This window comes from Seriola lalandi, unplaced genomic scaffold (assembly GCF_002814215.2).
Source record: "Seriola lalandi dorsalis isolate HSWRI2012SDOR001 ecotype SW California unplaced genomic scaffold, Sedor1 jcf7180002054784, whole genome shotgun sequence".
NCBI lineage: Eukaryota > Metazoa > Chordata > Actinopteri > Carangiformes > Carangidae > Seriola > Seriola lalandi.
The window spans coordinates 1,914,338-1,936,238 of record NW_019525337.1 but is presented as its reverse complement, the minus strand read 5'-3'; the positions used below and the strand labels follow the sequence as shown (position 1 = coordinate 1,936,238).

The following is a 21,901-nucleotide window of genomic DNA, read 5'->3' as shown; positions in this document are numbered from 1 at the left end:
CATTATGTACAATTCTCTGCTGTTTCCTACATTATCAATTGCTTATGTCATATTGATCAAAATGTATTATAATGGCTCTCTGTTGAATAGTCTCACCCCCCACAACATTTAGGCATTAGTTCATTGCATAAGTCTTTACATGCAAAATGGTTGAACAAGTTGTCATAATATGTCAAGCATATCTCTATACATTTCCATTAGACTTTTTTTTCTAAATCTGTCCTGAATTGGTAAATTGCTCCCAGGTGAATCTTGACTTTCTCTAACAAAGGGAAATGTGTGAAGCATTCGATCAACAAATGATCAACCACTTTTCTGAAATAGCTCAAAGGTGCATCTCATGAACCATCAACTGGCAAGTATATATATAGCTGGAGCACAACACAATGTTAAATGTCTCACAATGGAAGGACAAGTAATTGGACGGGGTCAACAGCCAGAGAGAAGAAGAAGAGGAAGAGGAGTGAGGCTGCGTGGAGGAGGAGTTGGGAGGCAAAACAGAGGAAGAGGCAGAAGAGGCCTTTCTGTATCACAATGACATGGTCTATCAACAAATTACAGTACAAACAGTAAAAGCGTAAATGTGAATCTTGTCCAGTCTCTTGCAATCAATCGCCCACATACACTAAGGTGTAACTTACAATTTACAATACGTGTCATCAAAACTTTAGCCATAGTTTACATCAGAACATCCCTCCAGAGTACACTGTTATATTGACAACACGACTAAGCAATTTGACTGTCTTATCCGTACACAATAACACAAGGACTTTTCATTCTGATGGCAGTGACATGTTCATTGACACAGATATTTACTTTTGAGAGATGAACTAAGGATTTTGAGCAAGAGACTGGCTTTTGCAGGTAATCCATGGTGTTTTGCTATTTGTACGAATTGTTTTGAGAAATTCACTTACTGTTTTGCAAATGTCGAGGATGATTCGAGAAATGTACCAAAGCGACTGAGAAAAACTGTAAGTGGCATCAAAACTTTAGCCATAGTTTACATCAGAACATCCCTCCAGTGTACACTGTTATATTGACAACACGACTAAGCAATTTGACTGTCTTATCCGTACACAATAACACAAGGACTTGTCATTCTGATGGCAGTGACATGTTCATTGACACAGATATTTACTTTTGAGAGATGAACTAAGGATTTTGAGCAAGAGACTGGCTTTTGCAGGTAATCCATGGTGTTTTGCTATTTGTAGAATTGTTTTGAGAAATTCACTTACTGTTTTGCAAATGTCGAGGATGATTCGAGAAATTTACCAAAGCGACCGAGAAAAACTGTAATCAAATGCCTGGCTTGGAGGAGGTGGAAAAAGTGGGTTTTGGGAAATATTATGAATTTTGATGGGGAAGTTGTGCAGTAAGGAGAGACTGAAGGGAGAGTTTTCATGATAATAATTCCGTTTGGGCCCAGGAGGGACATGTCTCGCCCCTGTTGTCGAGCCAGGGTTAACAAATAGATAAAAATCGACAAACAAATGCAAAAATCGAACCCACTGTGTTATTAAACCAAAAATGCATGAAATGCCATCCATTTTTTCCATACTCACTAATCCATTTTGGTCAAGGTTCCCGCTAGTCATAGTGTAAACCATGTAGTGCAGACAGTAATAGTAGAAAAATAAAATAAAATATTTGTATGTCAGTGCTTCCTTAACATTAGGCAAATGAGGAACAACAAAACTACTTAGGTAGAGCATTAGCATTGCACAAAAATGTTCACTTTGCCTTCCTTCAGTATATTCAGACAAAAACATGGTAATAGTAATTGCAATGATAAAACTAATCAGATCAGGAAGGGATTGCAGCACTTGGTCACCAAATATCTCCACTAATACCTAGGAGAAAAAGGTTGTAGGCCAGGGACCCTCATTAGACTGTGGGAGACCGACAATCCTAAAATTTTTTCATTGGCTTCGTCCTTCCAGATCTATGTTATTAGCCTTGAGCTAAGCATAAGCCTGTGTTAGAGTGGAGTACGAATCCTCGAGTGTCTTGATGCGTTCCTCAGTTAGGTTGCCGTTGGCCTCCAGACTTACAATAGGCTCACCGTAATCAGTCACTGTGGCCTTCACTGTATCTAATTTGGTTTTGAGAGATTCAAACTCTGATTGGAACTCGGTAGAGAGGGCAGATGATACGGACTGGCGATGCTCCGTAAAATAGTTACCATGTTAATCTGGCTAATGCCAGTGGACTGCTAGTCTTCTTTATTGTCATCTTTTTCAACCTGCTTGGCTTTAGGAGGCATGATGTGAAGCAAAAGTGGCATCTGTCTTTACTGAAAGGACTGGGTTAAAATTTGGGGTTGTGAAAAGGTAAATACACTGAGGTTTGTGACTGGAAGTGAATGAATACATATGAAGCTACATATGGATATATTAAGAACCGATGACATTTAAAAACAAGTGGCTCAGACATATCACAGTGATATAAAAAGGTGCTGAGCATGTGTGAACTTAACTTCTGTTTCACTGCTGTTAGTGCGTCAGTGGGACACAATCATCAGAGGAGCCGTCACTGGTGACCACCAACAACTGCACACTGTCATTCATGTCTGATTGGGCTGCCTTCAACTACACAGTAGTTGGTGAAGCACACAAAACCATCTCCCTCCTCATTAGCACCAGGTCTCTCAATCACACAGAACACTGGGGTTCAGGCGAGCTGCACAAACGAGCATGACCTATTCCTATCACATCAGACGCTGCTTCTCCCAGCAGGACAATCAGCTGTGAGAACGGCACATCAACCTGCTGCTGCAGAGCCTTTGAGAATGCTGTGTCCTTCTCTGTCCCCACAGGCATCATTAAAGTTTGATCCGGTCTTATATTACCTGCTTAATTAACCTCTGCTGCACTGCTCTGCTGTCATAATACCTCCTCACTAATGGCAGCATATGATTTCTTTCAGCAGCAGTGGCTCTGTAATCCTCCAGGTGATATTTTTGTCAGTGACTTTGACCATAGAAGACAAGGTCAGCACTAACAGCCAGCAAGATAATGATTCTGAGTGATCATCTGGGTGTTTCACTAAAATCAAGGTGTGAAAAGTCAACGCAATGTCCCATAACTATTTTGTCACATGTGTTCGACCACAATCTGTTGCACATCCTTGAGTAACAGTGTTGACAGAAGCATCATCAGTCCACACAAGATGATGAAGACAGGACCAATTACTGAGATACTGAGTGATCAGAGAAAAAAGCAGTTTCGTGTTAAAAATCAGGTGGGAGCTGAGCTGTCTAACATTTACTCAGCTTGTTTTTCTGATAACTGAAAATCCAGATGTCTGAGGACTAAAATCCTTCATCTAGTTAAATTACAAAGCAGAAAATGACCAAATAAATGTTCTGATAGATAGACAGCCGTGTTCTGCAGCCTCATGGCAGTGGGAACAGAGGATCTCCTGAACCTCTCTGTTCTGCAGCACAGTGAGATGAGACATTTGCAGTTGTGGGATAAATAAAGTTAATCTAATCTAATCTAATCTAATCTAATCTAATGACAAAAGTGGGACACATAGCTGGATATGATCTCCTCCTCCTCAGCCCGCTTGACTGTGCAGTGAGGTCCTCTGGGATGGCCAAAACAGCTTCTGTGTATGGTGCCGGCACAACAAAGACTTTTTTCAAATATGAGGTCCACCTACCCACATACCCTGTTTGATAAAACAAAAGATTTTGTTTACATTTTTTATTTTTTTGTTGTTTGTTTACAAAACAATGACTGAAAGTCTGTTTCTGACTACCTCCTGACATTTTCTTTAATGTATTTTGTTGTTGGTGGAACTATTATAACATGTACGTGCAATACTTAATACAATGTGTACAAAACATTTTTTGGTTAAAAAATAAAATAACACTTATAGAATGTCGGCTCATTCTTAACTAGTTTAGCTGTGCATTCTCCCTTCATGGCCTTTGGAAAGTGGACCTTGAACAGTGGTTCATATTTTGTTTGGGCTTGCGGTTGGTCAGCGTTTTCATTGTAGTACATAGCAGCCAGGTAGAGACTCTACCTGGAAGAACAGTAAAGAGAAAATCAAAGATGTTAATATTGACAGAAATCTTAGCCTACACATTCTCACAAGTTCTAAGTAACCACAGCTTCATTTACCTGCATAGCATTCCAAGAGATGGGAAGACAACATTCTTCAGGGCAAAACAAAGGAGGACGCTGTGGAAAGCCTTTACAGGTGAAGTCTGATGGTGGGGGCTCAGTTTTGCGACATCCTTCAGAGTCCTTTTGTCTGTCAGCACCTTCTCCAGCTTGTCGAAGGCATGAGATGCTAAAAACAATAAAAAATATATTTTAAAATACAATAGAGTAATAATTATTAATGACAGTTACTAAAAGTTACCGAATCACTAGATGTGGTTACCTTCTTACAATATTTCTGATCACTATAATAACAGGAGCCATGTGATGAGGTTTTAGTCTGTTTATTAGTAACACACCTGCTGAAAGTCATCTAGTTTTTTCCCTTTTCTGGCACAGTGGATGTTGACACTGGGGAAAAGAGGATCATCATCATCATGTGTATGAATGTCTAGGACATGGTTGAGGATCGAGGTCCACTCTGCCACTCTCTCTGGCCCAGTGGTTGAGGAAGCTGCGGTCCAGTATATATGGTTCTTTATGCTTCTCTTCCACTTCTAGCGTTTTTCAGTTTTTCATCCAGCTGATCTCCAGTTTCTTTGAAATTCCTACAGTGCATAGAAAATACACTTCTTTTCATTAAAAAAGCCTTTAATTGAGTGGTATCAAGTACAGCATTTCAAAATCAATAAGTATGAAGTGCTGATAGTCTCACAGCTTTACACTGTAACTGTAAGCACACCAATCATCTTTCATATGTTACTCAGACTGTAAGTGCAATCATTCAGAATACTGCTTTGTGCCTAATGCACTTTTAGTAGCTGCTACTATGTGGATGGATAGGCCATTGCTACAATGTGCATTTAGTAAGAAAAAACTGATCACCCATGCTATCACGTCATTTTAAACATGAAAATGAGGAAATCCTTGCAGGGCACAGTAGCCTGGACACCTTTAACCAATTATATTCTTTATAAAAACTTTAGCAATGTGACACATAAACACAGAGCAATATTACATTATAAGTGGAATTATTTAAACCTTACAACAGGTAAATGACTGTTAGGTTTATCAAAAGTAGATGCACGTCAGGTGGTGTGCTGTCTAGCTGGCATTCTAGCAACACATGTAACAGGCTCTCATGTATATACAGTAAAGGAACATAAAATGGTGAAACTTACAGCTCCCAAGTTTGGAATTGGGTCACGGACAGTCGGCACTTAGCCAAGCTTTATGTTCAGAATTGTAGCGAATCCCGCATTGTACTGGCCCTCCTGGAGAAAGCAGCCCGAAGTGAAATGGTTAGCCCGCTACAACATTTGTAGCGGTGTACATTTCCATCAAAAATAAAATAAAACAAAATTACTGGGTCTTCAGATCCTCAGACGTAGGGGGTAAAAAAGACTTCTTTGTTGGTTTGTACAGTCAACAACCGAGCAACTGCTTCGCTTGTACCTTCAACATAGTTTTACCGGAGCCGGCGATGTGAGGCATAAACGACAGTAAATGCAAGTCAGACTCAGTGGGCAGAACACACACCTAGCTCGGGGAGTGTCACCCATCGGGGGGAGGTGTTATTTCCCTACGTGACCATCAAAGGAAAATCTCCAATTGGCCTGTGTGAGCACACATTTTCTGAAGGGTGTAGCAAGCAAAAGATGGAGCGGATGGTCTTTTCTCATGTTTTGGGGGTTTGTAGACAGGCTGGGGACACATTTTACCGTTAGAAAACCATGGTAAAGTGCATTTTGCATAATATGTGACCTTTAATTAAAAAGAAATCATTTATATCCTCTGACTTTTTGACCCCTATAAATCTTTTATCACTGTGCGCAAAGAAACACATTTTTAAGTTACTGTTCTGTTATCTATACTCAACTCAACAACATATAGAACATCTCCAAACTTTCTGTTTGATAAGAGTCCCGCCCTGAACACATCTACATGCTCATATTTAGTAATATTCATAGTGCCACCTAATTGAAATATAGAGAGTGGTTATAACCCTATGATACTTTGTCCAGTATTCCCTAAATTTCACATGCTTGATGACAGTCTCACTCTGAAGACAACTGCATACTAATATTACACTACAGTCACATCTACTGGAAACTGGACGACACAAGCATAAACACTGAGCTTCAATATGAGGAGCTCCTTCCTGAGAGGAATGACGTGTCTATTATTTGGACACATTTTATTTTCAGTGAAGATGACACAGAACAAAAAGACTGCACACTGCAAAAAAACAATTTCAATGACCAAAGGTAACACCACCAATTAGTTTAATTAATAATTTGTTTCCTTTCATTTCAATTTTTTGTTATTCAATTAAAAGCCATAAATAGTTCATCTGTGTGTGTTTACTTGAATTATTTTAAAATCACAAAGATGTACACTCGTTCATTAGAAACAAATATTCAAGCTCTACTAGATCAGCATATTTACAGCACAGACCTCATCAGATAACTATAAAGGCAGTATTATGATGACTCTAAGCAGGAAGTAAAACAGACAATTATTGTCTTACCACGTTGATATGGCTAATATATACTGACAAATCTATGTCCATGAAGCTCGAGGAGCTTTGTCATTTGAATGTGAAAATGGTGTTTTGGGCTCTTGCTGAAATGACTGATGCTGTCGTTTTACCTGGGAGGACAGTAATGTGTAAATATATATTTGTCTCTCTGCAAATATATATATACATGTATACACCTATATATGTATGTATAATGAGAACAGCTGGACTAATGACCTGGAAAGTGTGTGTGTGGGAGGGAGAGGGGGAGATGTTGACGAGGGCAGTGTTCATGTATTAACACAAAACACACAACGACTAGCTCACAACATCAGAATACTTTGTAGATATTGTGTCATGGCACAGGATGCCTAACAAGGTCCAAAAGAAACAATGACGTCTTTTTTAGTAACGTCTTTCCTCTGTCATGTAAAACACTGTCACATCCTCTGTGATGATGTCATGGAGGTTGTGGTCCTGAAAGAACATAATCACCAAATCTGACATAATGAGCGTCTGGTGATATAAAAGTCATTTGGTCTCATCATGCCACAGTTAATAATGTAGACACACACGTCTCTGATCTTCACCACTTTTCTCCACATTTGTCCATTATAGAAACATGTTAAGGACAGGTGGGCAGAGTTTAACTATCATACTCGAGCTGGGAACATCGTGAAAATCATGGTTATTATCATTACCTAAAATTAATGACATAACAAAAACTAGATGTGAAAAAACCTTTTCATTAACTGAAATAAAAATAACCAAAGCAAAAAAACCCAGAAACTGTATTGTGTTTATAAAACTAAAATAAACTAAAATTATAGAGAAACGTCTTTAGTTTTCGTCTTTGTCAATTTATTTCATACACCAGCTAGTGTTTTGGTGTCTCATAGTATCTCACACTCTCAGTATTCGACCAGTTCATGTTCACTTTAACTATCATTCACTGTACATATAGAGTTGGTTCATCTAAAGGATTCAAGTTGTTGTTGTGTCCAGTTGATTCTTTAATTTAATGACACAAATGCACTAACACACCTCTGTTGTGGATGGTTGTTGATCTGATTTTGTTATCATTTTGTAAATGGTTTGATGTTTTGTTCAGTTTTTATTACATAATACTTTTTCTGACCTATCTGAATCTGGCCCTGACAAATTCCCCATGTAACAAACCCCCCCCCCCAAAAACTACCACTGAAACTAATAAAAACTAAACTAAAAGAGCAAATCTGCTTTAAAACTAATTCAAACTAAACTGAAAATGAAAACAAAAAGTCAAAATGAAATAAAAATAAAAATCAATGAAAAGTCCAAAACGATTCTAACCTTAGTGATAACTGTCAGCAAGTTTGCAGTAAAGTGTCAAAGTCTGGTCCAAACCAGAAATTGCAGTGGCCTTTATTTACCTCACCTGCAGAGATAAACAAGCTTTATTAGAGACAGAGAACTTTCCCTGGCTTTATGCAGTTTTTTCTGAATTAAAGCCATTTCAACACAGGTATCTGATACCATTATTCAAGTTTTTACATGTTTCTCAAACAAAAACAAATCTGTCCTCACTGAGCGACCTGAATGTGCAGCCTCATGATCATGGCACTGCCTCCACAAACACAGGAACACCAGAGAAGGAGAGGCAGTGGAGGAGGAGGAGGATGAGCAGAGAGGACAAAGTGCTCTCATTTGCATCTGATTGTTGGATGAGGCAGCTCAGGTTCTACAGAGCAGGCTAACAACAAATGATGCCTTCAGGGCAAATACAACACATCTCAGGTTCCTTGGACTGAACACAGAAAACTGGATGTGGTGGGTTTAAAATTTAGTTTTTTGGCCACTGATGCTGTTTTCATTCATTGTTTTCAACTGTAGGAGGAGGAGGCAGCTGTTTGAAACCAGTGAAGAGCCAGATAGTGAATTTATCAGGTGTTCAGACACACCTGATTAATGAATTGTGTTGCTCCATAATCTGTTTGATGTGTAAGCGAGGACCTGTTTCATCATACAAACTTTTGTCAGTCTGCCATCCCTCAGCCCCTGTCTCAGGCCCTGCCGTCCCCATCCGTCCACCAGATGTCCCCCAGTTTTTTTTCCTGTCTATAATTTCACCTGCTCACCTGAGTTTCCCTCCTCACTCACACACCTAACCCCAATTCCCTCATCACCCAGGCCTGTACTTAGACCTGCCTTTTTCATCAGATCCTTTTTGGTTCCTCATGTTTTCCTGTGTGTCAGCTATCTGAGGTTTGCTACCTGTCAGCTGTTCCTGCTTGTTTACCTGCATAGTCCTGACCCATCTGATGTGTTTTTAGGGTGGACACATTTTGGGCCAATGCCTCTTCTGTACAAACCTAAGCACCACCCCTTAGTTGCACTTTTCCAGGTGATTGACTAAATATGATGTGACCTATGTCCTCTATTAGACATTACCTCTCTAGCAGCCTGAGACAATAACTGGTCCAAAGCTTCACAGCCATATGTCCAATCTGTCTTCGTAGAAGCTCCATTAGATATGTATATAGCTGCATATGATTTGTTGTTTTATGTTTTTTTTCTGTCTGATACTTATTTAACTGTTGTCTGTTGGATGTGTTATGATGACGCTGATGAAGGCCACAAGCTGCTACTTGATCAGACCAAAGATCACTGTGCTAAGCTAGGCTAACATCACTATTCAAAGTACCTGCAAACCAAGGGTGTTTTAGTTTGAAAACAAAACAAAAAAAAACTAAACTTGGTAAAGAATGATAGTAATTTACCAGATAGCAAGTTAAGATATTTTTTTGTTAAATGATTGGTCAAGAATGAGCTTTCATGCTCAAACTTGTTCAACACAGCCAAATGTAAAACAAGACTAGGTCTTAACCTAGTATGTCTGGACCTCAGGTCGAACCCTGATTTTATAACTGTGATGTGATCTGACAAAATCACCAAACATGATTGAAAGACAAAGATTGAGCTGTGATTTCAGCTGGATGTACTGTAACGTGATCACTCAGAGAGAAAGTTAGAAGAGACAAAACATCTTTCTAATCTTTTCTTTCTTATTTTTATTTTCATATTCAGGCTTTTGCCTTAATTACAGTCAGAGAGACAGAGACAGAGTTAGAGACAGAGAGTCTTCCTGTGTTGCTGGGCTGCAGCTCCTTCATTCAGGGAGATGTAATCTCTCCAGAACTTCCCATCATGAGAAATGATGTCAACAGTCTCCTGGGATGCTGCTGTCATGCTTTAAGTACAGCTCTCTCCATAATCAAACAGACAATTGTCTGGTCTACACAGCGTTTAGCCTCCTAATCTCACAGTCTGGAAATCAGGAAAAAATTCAACTCTTCAGGGTCTGGATACACACTGAAATGCTGGGGGGGGGGGGGCTAAAGCAGGAAACAAACAGAAGACCACTGTGTGCAGACATGAGGGCATGTAGCTCTCGCTACATCAGTGGACCTGGGGTTACTTTAAATCACAGTGCACTGGTACTTTGCCTGTCTGTGACTTTCTCCTTTGGTTTTGTTGTTGCTGTTGAGATAAATTAGGCAGGACTGTGGTAGTCTATCTACACAGCCTGGAGGAGGACCTCAGCTGTGTGTGTCCTCTCTGCCCCGAGGACGGAGGGACTAACTCAGATAACCTTCCTCTCACCTCCCTTTGTATTCATGCTCGCTCTCTCTCTCTCTCTCTCTCTCCCTCTCTCAAACAATCAATACTTGTAGCCATTGTATTTACAGAGTGGGTCAAACTGAATGCACTCAGTTTGTAGTTAATAACACACATAGCAAAACCGTACACTCTGGTCTCTCCACTGCGGCACTGTTTTCTCCACACCGACAGATAGATAGATACTTTATCTATCCCCCTAGGGGAAATTCAGATGTCCAGTAGCTTATTGGAAACGTTGGCCTCCATCTTACATTGCACCTCTAAACAACAGTCTTGAGTGAGACCCACCCAGAGGAAAAATGGTCCTGATGGAGCATGTAAAGGATGGCATCATCCACTCCAATGTGTTCCTTGTAGGTGAACTGTCGGGGGATGCACATTCAACCTGTGGCCTCAGAAGGCGGAGAAGCAGCTGCTTCAGGGTCTTCATTATGTGTGATATGAGGGTCACTGGTCTGTAGTCATTTATCTGAGCAAGTCGTCCTACCTCAGGTATTGGAACAAGACATGATGTTTTCCACAGGACCGAGACCCTCCCTGTTTGTAGACTTAAGTTGAAGATCGTCTGGAGAGCCTCAGCCAGCTGGGCTGCACAGTCTTTTAACAGCCTCGCGAAGCACAGATGCAGCCTTTTTGACCAGCTTGTACAGTCTCCTTGTGTTTTTGTCTTGACATGCTGTTTCCCCAGCGCACAAAAAAAAGGACAATGGGCACCACAGACTGATGAAAGATGCAGCATTTCACTGCAGACGTCAATGGACCTGAGCCTCCTAAGGAAAATGAGCCGGCTCTGCACCTTCCGGTAGATGGCATCCATGTTCAGAGACCAGTCCAGTTTACTGTCCAGGTGCACACCTTGGTAAGTGTGCACCACCTCAATGTCCTTCCTTCTAATCTTGACGGACTGAAGGGTGGGCCTCGACCGAAAGTCGATGACCATCTCCTTGGTCTTTGAGGTGTTTAGAAAGAGGCCGTTCTTGTCGCTCTATTCAGTGAAGGCCATGGTCAGATCCCTGTTCTCCCATTCCTGCCTGTTCCTGATACACGCCAGAATAATAGCTATTCTGGATGCGGCAAAACTTGTATTTAAAGAGTTGTATTTAAAGTCTGCTGTATACAGGGTGAACAGGAACGAAGCCAGAACAGTCCCCTGTGGAGCCCCAGTGCTGCTCATCACTGTCCCTGAGACACAGTTACCCAGTCTGACATAGTACTGTGGTCATTTTGTCATGTAATCCACAATCCAGGACTTGAAGCAGGGATCCACCCCCTGGGTTGGATGGTGTTAAATGCACTTGGAAAATCAAAGAACATACTCCTCATGTAACCACCTGGCTCATCCACGTAAGAATGGGCCATGTGGAGCATGTAAAGGACGGCATCTGTAGTCATTTATCTCAGCTAGTCGTCCTTCTTTAGGTACCAGAACAAGACATGATGTTTTCCCCAGGACCGGGACCCTCCCTGTTTGTAGACTTAAAGGGGACATACTATGCTCCTTTTCAACAAGTCTGAATAAGTCTCAGAGGTCCCCAAAGCAAGTCTTTGAAGCTTCTTGCTAAAAAATCCACTCCGATCCTATATTTCAGCACACCTGTAAACCCCCCTTTTTCAGCTCTGTTCAGAACAGGCTGTTTCTGTGTCTATAGCTTTAAATGCAAACGAGTTATTCCTGGCCACGCCCCTTTCCGATAGAAGATGCGGCTTTGGGTTCTGCCACCATGCTCTAATGTTTAGGGTGTCCGTGACCAGCGACCTGGCGTTCAGAAGCGCTTTGGTTCAACCATACGACTTTTATCCAGAATCTGCCCCAGAGGTAGAGGCTGCTGAAGAAGTTCAAACTCTACAACTGCAGCAGGATGTTTCTGAATGCTTGGTCCCAATTTTGTGTATCTTGACATTACATTTTCAGTTTGTTGATGTGTGCCGGCACACAGTTACTAACATGTAGCTAATGCTAACTGTTACTGTCTCGTCATTACTGGGAGCTTTCTCTGGTAAATAAGCACTATTGTGAATAGTGTAATGTAGTTATTTGTCATGCCTCCTTAGACATACTTTTACAGTCTATGGAAATGTTTGTCTGAGAACTGCTACAGGTGTTCAATCTTGAGACTAGTAGAATATTTTAATAGATGCTGACAAAGTAATCATTTTTATTTTATTTTATTTTTCTCCATGTTTTGAGCAGAGATGCTCGTCATAACATTTTCCTTCATGTGGTAAATTTTGTGTATTACAATGAATTTACACTGATGTAATTCAGCATAAACATGTCTGTTAGCAAAATTAATCTTTAGTCAAAGACGAGGCTGTACAGTGTTTTCTACACTACACTGTTCTCAAGCTCCAAATTATAGGCAATAAGTGACATGTTATAAATTACCTATGTTATATGTGCTTGATATTTAGCCATTCTTACTCACCTTAGCTCCACTGTCTTGTCAGTTTTTGAATTTCATAAGCTTTATATTTAGGTGAATGTTACCATTGTTCTCTATATTTTGGATAGGTGCTCCTGTGAAAACTGTGCAACCATGCCCACAGAAGCTGAAAATATCTGCTGCTTGTAGATACCACAGGTAGCATTCTAGACTAATCAGTAATTTGTTTTGATTATAATAAACCATAGCATTTATCATTTCTAATTCACTGTAGATTACCAGACGACTACGGGAGATCGAGGAAGAATTACCATGTATGGTAGACCGTCCTGGGTTGGGGCCACTCTGCCTAAATGTGTACTCCCTCCAGAATGCCTGCAACATATACTGCGCTGACTATGGTCCTATACGGTTGAGCGGAATACACCAGTACATTTTGCTTCTTTGTAAAAACGTATAGTTTCAATCTAAATAAAAGATGTTAGGCAGTCTTGTTTTACTTAAGTGCACATAATTTTACAATGGTAATAACACACCACAAATGGAGTAACACACCCTCAAATAAACTGGTTTAGCTGCTCTTTGTTTTTCCATCAGCAGATAGTGTAGATATAATATATGAATGCAGAGGAGTCATTTCTTTAGAAACGATCAAGCATTTATTTACATCAAATGAGGCACTTATAATGAGTGATAATAAAAAACTAAAGATTATATAATAAGAAATGTAAGATTCACTAAATCCATCTAAAAAATTGTGAGACAAAACATAGATATATGTTTGCAAGACTAAATGCCCTCTCCAGTTGTTTTAGTTGGTACAGGTATCTAGCCTATAGGAGCTTCAGGTGCTGGGGCTTCCTTGCTTGCAGAATCTGGGTTGTCATTCCAGTCTGCATGGTCCTGCGCATCCAGCGGTTTCCTGACGCCACAGGCCAGCACGTGGGTTTTAGACTGCGCCATGATATGTGGGGCTCTCCTCAGGACCTTCTATGACTCTGTGGTGGCCTCAGCCATTTACTTCGCTGTGGTCTGCTGGAGAGGGGGCAACACTGACAGGGATAGGGATAGGCAGAGGCTCAACAAACTGATCCGGAAAGCGAGCTCTGTCCTGGGTTGCCCCCTAGACTCCATTGAAGAAGTAGGTGACAGGAGGATGTTAGCTAAGCTGACATCCATCATAAACAATAACTCTCACCCTCTGCATGACACTGTAGGGTCTCTGAGTAGCTTCTTCAGGAGCAGGCTTTTACATCCTCACTGTAAGAAGGAGAGGTTCCGCAGGTCCTTCATTCCAGCAGCTGTCAGACTCCACAACTTCTGCTCTTCCTGACCATGTGCAAACTTGCACTTTTTCATGTACATATCGTGTGTATTGTGTATATTGTATTTATTAGTGTATATTTGGTATATTTTTGTTATATATTTCCATAGATGTTTATTCTATAGTTGTTTATTTTTCTGCTGTGGTAAATGAATTTCCCAGTTGTGGGATAAATAAAGTTAATCTAATCTAATCTAATCTAATGACAGAAGTGGGACACATAGCTGGATACGATCTCCTCCTCCTCTGCCCGCTTGACTGTGCAGTGAGGCCTTCTGGGATGGCCAAAACAGCTTCTGTGTATGGTGCCGGCACAACAAAGACTTTTTTCAAATATGAAGTCCACCTACCCACATACCCTGTTTGATAAAACACAAAAGATTTTGTTTACATTTTTTATTTTTTTGTTGTTTGTTTACAAAACATTGATTGAAAGTCTGTTTCTGACTACCTCCTGACATTTTCTTTAATGTATTTTGTTGTTGGTGGAACTGTTATAACATGTACGTGCAATACTTAATATAATGTGTACAAAACATTTTTTGGTTGAAAAATAAAATAATATAACACTAATAGAATGTCGGCTCAGTCAGCTCTGCATTCTCCCTTCATGGCCTTTGGAAATTGGACCTTGAACACTGGTTCACCTTCTTTTGTTTGGGCTTGTGGTCGATCAGCATTTTCATTGTAGTACATGGCAGCCAGGTAGAGTCTGGAGGTACAGTAAAGAGAAAATCAAAGATGTTAATGTTGACAGAAACCTTAGCCTACACATTCTCACAAGTTCTAAGTAACCACAGCTTCATTTACCTGCACATTATTCCAAGACTGATAAATGACTGTTAGGTTTATCAAAAGTAGATGCACTTCAGATGGCTACAGACCTGTAATTCTGATGTGAGGCTGAAGAGTCTTCAAGGATAACTGTGTGCCTACAGTGGGTCAAGTCTGGCATGAAACATCTCTTGTTGCAGGAAGCTGTATAGATGCACTTGATGTGCTGGCCTGAACAGAGGAAACAGAGGTTACACCAACATCTCCTCAAATGTGTAGTTATGGCAACAGCTGCAAGCACTGCAAAAATTATAACAACAAATGCACTCAATTATGTGTAAATTGGGTTGTCAATAGCTTGTAAATACTGCAAATAGCTCACTATATGTGCAAAATGCAAAAAATGTGTATTATAGACTATCCCCTTGGACATATCCCCTTAACTCTGCACTTATCTAGATATTCACTCCAGGCACTGTATCTGTAAACATGATATAAACGTTAAAACGGCCATCATAAGGCATGACTCTCAATAATAACTTTCACAGCACTAAACAAGCCTGGACACCTATGCTAATCACTACAGAGCCTATTTTTAGTTCGAATTTTACCGGCTTGACTTTACAATCAGCTAAAACGCCTTTAAAGTATAATACATTTAACTGGGTGGCTATAATCAATGTCACACAGCGATACCAAGCAGAAGAATTGCATACAATCTGTACCCGGCTATACCCGGCTGCGCATCGATGAGGCAAAACGTTAGCAACATTAGCTCCCATGCTAACAACACACACAACAGGTTCTCGTGAACATACAGTAAAGCAACATAAAATAGTAAAACTTACAGCTCCCAAGTTCAAAGTTGGGTCACGGACAGTCGGTACTGATCCAAGCTTTATCTTGAGACTTGTAGCAAATCCTGCAGTGTACTGGCCCTCGTTGAGAAAGCAGTCCGAGGTGAAATGGTTAGCACACACGTACAACACTTTCAGAGTTTGAGCGTGTACATTTCCATCAAAAATAAAATTAATCCACTGGTTCTTCAGATCCTCGGGCGTAGGGGTTGAACACCACAAGACCATCATGCAGATATCAGTTTGTTTTGGTGTTTCTAGAGTTAAAAAGGAAAGAGGAGCAAGTTAAAGGGAAGGCTTTTTCGGTTTCTCTTCAAAAATCCGCCTCTGAATTTGCATTGCAGTTAATGGGGCAGTTGGATGGTACTCCTATCGCTGTAAAGCTCACAGTGCAAATTCTGTAAGTCACTGAACTGAACTGAACTTTGGGAGACACATTGTATTTGTAGCAGACATACCTGGCCTGGCATCAGTCACAAGCCATTAAAGAAGTTCATTGTAAAGACATGCACAGTTATAGATAGATAGATAGATAGATAGATAGATAGATAGATAGATAGATAGATAGATAGATATTTTATTTATCCCCTAGGGGAAATTCATGTGTCCATTAGCTCATTGTTAATAATAATAATAATAATAATAATAAACAGTAAATAAAAAATGAACAATAATAATTAGATTAGTCCATTTCCTTTGGCTGAGGTGTTGTATAGCCTGATGGCAGTGAGAAAAAAGGATCTCCTGAACCTCTCTGTTCTGCAGCGCAGTGAGATGAGAAGTTTGCTGCAGCTGTAGCTGCTTCTCTGTCCTGCCAGAATGTTGTGGAGAGGATGGTTGGTATTGTCCAAGATGGCCTCAATCTTACATTGCATGTGTCTCTCCACAACAGTCCTGAGTGAGTACAGACTTCTGACAAGCACAGACCCAGCCTTTTTTACCAGCTTATCCAGTCTCCTTGTGTTCGTGTCTAACATGCTGCCACCTAAGCAGACTGCAGCATAAAAGAATACACTGGCCACCACTGACTGATAAAACATGTGCAGCATTTCACTGCAAACGTCAAAGGACCTGAGCTTCCTGAGGAAAAAGAGCCGGCTCTGCCCCTTCCAGTAGATGGCATCCGTGTTCAGGGACCAGTTCAGTTTACTGTCCAGGTAAACAGCTAGGTATTTATAAGTGTGCACCACCTCAATGTCCTTCTCTCGAATGTTGACCGGCTAAAGGGTGGGCCTAGACCCCTGAAAGTCGATGACCATCTCCTTGGTCTTGGAGGTGTTCAGAAGGTGGCAGTTCTTGTCGCGCCATTCACTGAAGGCCATCGTCAGTTCCCTGTACTCCTTTTCCTGCCCATTCCTGATACGCGCCACAATAGCTGTGTCATCTGAGCATTTCTGGATGTGGCAGGACTCAGAGTTGTATTTAAAGTCCACCGTATACAGGTTGAACAGGAACGGAGCCAGAACAGTCCCCTGTGGAGCCCCAGTGCTACTCATCGCTGTCCCTGAGACACAGTGTACCCAACCCGACGTACTGTGGTCGTCTTGTCAGGTAATCCACAATCCAAGACATGAAGCAGGGATCCGCCCCAACCCCTTCAGCTTGTCTTTAAGAATGGGTGGTTGGATGGTGTTAAATGCACTTGACAAATCATAGAACATAATCCTCATGTAACTACCTGGCTCATCCAAGTAAGAATGGACCCGGTCGAGCATGTAAAGAACAGCATCATCCACTCCAATATGTTCTTTGTAGGCAAACTGTAGGGGATCTAGTGCATGTTCAACTTGTGGCTTCGGAAGGTGGAGAAGCAGCCGCTCCAGGATCTTCATGATGTGTGATGTGAGGGACACTGGTCTGTAGTCATTTATCTCAGCTGGTCGTCCTACTTTAGGTTCCAGAACAAGACATGATGTTTTCCACAGGACCGGGACCCTCCCTGTTTGAGGGCTGGCTCAGCCAGCTGGGCTGCACAGTCTTTTAACAGCCTAAGACACACACCATCTGGGCCTGTTGCCTTTCCAGGACGTAGCCTCTTGAGCTCCGCCCTCACCTCCTCCGCTGTAAAGGACAGGAGACTTGACCCCAGTATGGAAGGAGTTGCAGCTGCAGTGTCAGGTTGTGGAGGAGATGCCATAGGAGAAGCTGCAGTTGAAGGAGTGGGAGAGAGAACAGGTGAGGCTGTGTCAAACCTGTTGTAGAACAGGTTGAACTCATCGGCCTTGTCCACATCACCTGATGTTGCCTGGCTGTTCTTCTCTTTATAGCCAGTGATGGTCCTCATCCCCTTCCACACCTCTCTGGTGTTGATGTGCTGGAGTTTCCTCTTTACTTTCTTTTTGTAGTCCTCCTTCACCTGCTTTAATCTCCTCTTCAGCTCATGTTGCGCACACCTGAGCTTCTCCCTGTCTCCATCCCTGAAGGCCTCCTTTTTCTGGTTGAGGAGGGTCTTAATGTTACTGGTGATCCAGGGTTTGTTGTTTGGAAAGCAGAGTACAGTCCTTGCTAGTATTATAGTGTCCATACAGAAGTTAATAATAAGTTAATATTATGGATCCAAATTTGACACTTTGTTACTCTTCCCAGCATCAAACTATCAAATTGACAGGAAACAGAGACAAAGGACCCTTCTCTCACAATGAGACCATGCTTTTAGCATGTCAGAGGGATGCTCAACCAGACCATGGGTCAAAGGGTCAGCTCCAGAAGATCACCGAATGGACACCAGGCAAACTGGAGAGCATAGACAAAATCTCGAGTTTGTAACAATAAGACTCTGCCTATTGATATTTGACTGTTTCTTATGTGAGAAAAGTACAATCAAAAGGACTGATTATCACTTAGGTGTGAATCCTAGCCTCTCTATGCCGTTCATGAATACACGCACACACACACAGCGACCTCCCTTCCTCTGTCCCTTTTAGACAACTGAGTCATAAACTGCAACCCACATTCCAATCCTGAGTAGTGACCAGCAGAAAACTCTTCACAGACTCAGATAAAGAGTGCCTGAGACAGAAAGTCTACTGGCAAACTCCACCCTGGCTGAACCACTGAGACACCGACAGAATCCGTCACTGTGATATCGGGACACGGCCTCCAGGAGAATCCACCTAGATCCCACGTCTCCAGGGTTACCTCAGCCACCTGGGTTCCAGCCAAGCTACAGCGTAACTCACAAAAGGCTGGTTTTAACATTCTGCTCTTGACGGGGTTGATGTCCATAATAGCAATATTTAATCACCAAATCTCATTTGTAGACGTAGTGATCATTAGCTGCATAGCCATGGTGTTTAGCCCAAACATTTTCTCTCCCACCATTGCCAACTCATCACACAGTTCATTTCATTATTAATTTCGTCTTTATGATTATTACACACTGCACTTACTCTGTAGATAGTAGTCTAGTTAATAAACTTCTTTATTTACACTCAGTCGTCCTGTTGTGTTCTTTTGAAGTGGAGACTAGAAATCCATTTAATCGAGAAGTCGTGGCTTCTGATATGAGATTGATCACATTAATCAATGATATATTCATTATTGTCCTCCTTGAGGACTGGTGCCCCCTTTCAATGAGAGTAAATTTTATATTGTGATGTTCACACACACACATATGAAACAGAACAAATTTGTCATGGGAAGAAATGATGTATCTAGATTAACATTTGTGGCCACAAGGATTTAAAGTTTTTAGGCAAGTTGAAGCGCTTCTCTCCACTCTATCATGCATTTCACACCCATAATAAACTCAGAAACTGTCCAAAAAAAGCATGAAACTTACTGTGCGATTAATTAAATTAATTAAACTGTGATTAACCAAAAACTGTACAGGATAGCGAAAAGCCGTTTACAAGCTTAATAGCTGAAAGTCCTTTGATCAGTTTAAACATGAAATTAAGTATGAAAGTGAAAGTGAAAGTATGCCAAAGTTATTGCAATTCAAAGAGGAGATAGTCTTTGAATATGCTGTCAATTTATTCTTATGGGAAAACAATTGGATACAAAAGATCACATAAAATAAATTGTACATAGCCGCTATAAGAGAAATACAAGCAGGACTATCTCCTGAATACGCTGAACAATTTGATATTATATTTGTTTTAATCACATTAAAATTGTAGGACCAGAAGCATGCTAAAAAACATATGTAAGAAAAATAAGAATAAGGATTACTAGAAACTTCTGCATTTTCTGAAGAAAATGCATGTGATTGCTGCGTCCTGCTGCAGTCTGCTGCAATCTGCTGCCGTCACTGCTTTTGACTTATAAAAAAGGATTTCATTGTGGTCAAAGCAAGGAACCTGAACATCTAAGAGAAAGTATAGTTATTGATATCTTGCCACACAGTGGCGCCATCTCACCAATTTATGACTATATGAAGCACTGCAGAATGGGCCACCTGTCTGTCATTTTCATGTCTATAGCCTTAACAGTGTTTGAGATATTAATGATTTTATGTACTCCTTAAATAGAAATTGGAACTCAATAATTACAAACAATATCAACAAGCTGTTTATAAGTTAATATTTTCTTTCAGTACATATTATATTGATATGATATTGATTGCAGCAGTGACTCTGGCCTAATTGGGACTCGAAATGGTTATTTGCTGCTCAATAAAATCCCTTAAAACTGTTAAAGAAGAAATAATTTCCATTAGTACCACAAAGCATAAACTGCTTCCTAAACAGCAAAAGGGTTGATTTTTTTTAGCAGTTACACTAGACATAAATTGGTCTCAGTTGGGAAGTGTTTAAATTTTGTAAATACAGTTCAATCTGACCTGAGAACAGTTTGAAGGACTGTGTGTGAACAGTGTAAATACAGTCAAATCTGACCTGACAACAGTTTGAAGGACTGTGTGAGCAGTGTACAATCTGACCTGAGAACAGACTGAGAGACTTTAATGTCTGCCTGCCTTCCTGTCTGACCTGAGAACAGACAGAGACTTTAATGTCTGCCTGCCTTCCTGTCTGTCAGTCTGCCGTTCTGTCTGCAAGTCTGTCTTTCTGTCTGTTTTTTACGTCTGTCTGTGTAGTTAATTAGAAAGACAAACTGAAATGAACTGCAGAATATTTCTTGACTAAAACTGTACTGAAACGTATTTCCAGTGAAAACTGTTGAAATGTGTATAAATCATCGTCTTGTATTTGGTGTTGGAGCAGTATGTATCTGGACTTTGACATAAATATCAGTAAAGTGTTTGATAAACAACACAGACATCAGAGGAGTCTGTAATCAGCTGATTTGAAACAGCTGTGTCCCCCACCTCTTGCACTCAGAGGTTGCCATGGTGATTTTAACTGCTTACTTACTGTACTGAATGAGACAGGGATTGAGTTGAAATATAATTTGAATTCAGTCTTACCAGTAATTAGTGACACGGGTGCTCAGCTCCGAGGCACTCACAATTTTTCCCAAAGTTATTCCCAAAAAACTGGGAATAAATAATGCATTAGAAATGCATTGGAATTTTCTTTAGAAACCCACCTTTTTTCTACAAAATTTCACCTTTTTTTTGAGTCACCCAGCTCTCTCATACCTGCACGTAGAAATGTGATTCAAACTATAAAATGGAGGAAAACTTCTGCTCTCTCAAAAAGACAGGAACTGTTTTTACATAACATGTAAACTTTTCAAACTAGGAGCACTCTAAGGAGGAATGCAAATCACTTTTTCTTCAAAGTTAGAGTGAAAGTTGGCTAGAGTGCGTGAAGCAGTAAAAAATAACCTTTATTTTTATTTTTAACTCGAGCTCACGGCCAACCCGTAAAAAGGAGACAAATAATTCTTTCTGAAAATGTAGACATAGTTGTTGGGATTCATAAAATGTAACTTTGACAGGCAGGGTCTGCACAAAATTTAAACGGGGGTGCCGAGTCCGGCAGCAATACCTGTCTCACTCTCATTGACACCTAATGTAATCGTCTTTTTTTTTCAAAAGAATCTCTCTCTGTCTTCGCACTGAGCTTACTCACTCATTTTAAGGAATATCTGAATAAAATAGAGACTGTAGAAACTTCTGGCTTCAGTGTCTGGCACAGTCTTTTCAGTTTTTGAAAAGAAGTAACGGTTTTCTCATAATTTGCAGTTGTTTGAAGCCGTGTAGAAGCCAAATGCTGGGCAGATTTTCACATTGCCATGGCAACGGCAGCTCCTGACCTGTGTGCGTGCGTGCGGGCGCCTAGCAACCAGATAACCAACTCTCCAAGCTCTGCTAGCTTTACATTAGCCGCATGTTAGGTCTTAAATTACATTTAGTT

At 40.7% G+C, this 21,901-nt stretch overlaps 1 protein-coding gene and 1 long non-coding RNA gene across 2 annotated transcripts in view; both read right to left on the bottom strand.

Annotated features, from left to right (window-relative positions):
- Positions 1-21,901, bottom strand: part of dok4 (docking protein 4) — a 97,095-nt gene that overhangs the window by 25,154 nt on the left and 50,040 nt on the right. The gene's annotated exons all lie outside the window — the stretch shown is intronic.
- On the bottom strand, positions 3,699-4,304 carry LOC147817992 (uncharacterized). The gene is made up of 2 exons (XR_015438421.1): positions 4,137-4,304; positions 3,699-4,038 (listed from the first exon to the last, which is right to left on the bottom strand). It is a non-coding gene; the product is annotated as an uncharacterized LOC147817992 (long non-coding RNA).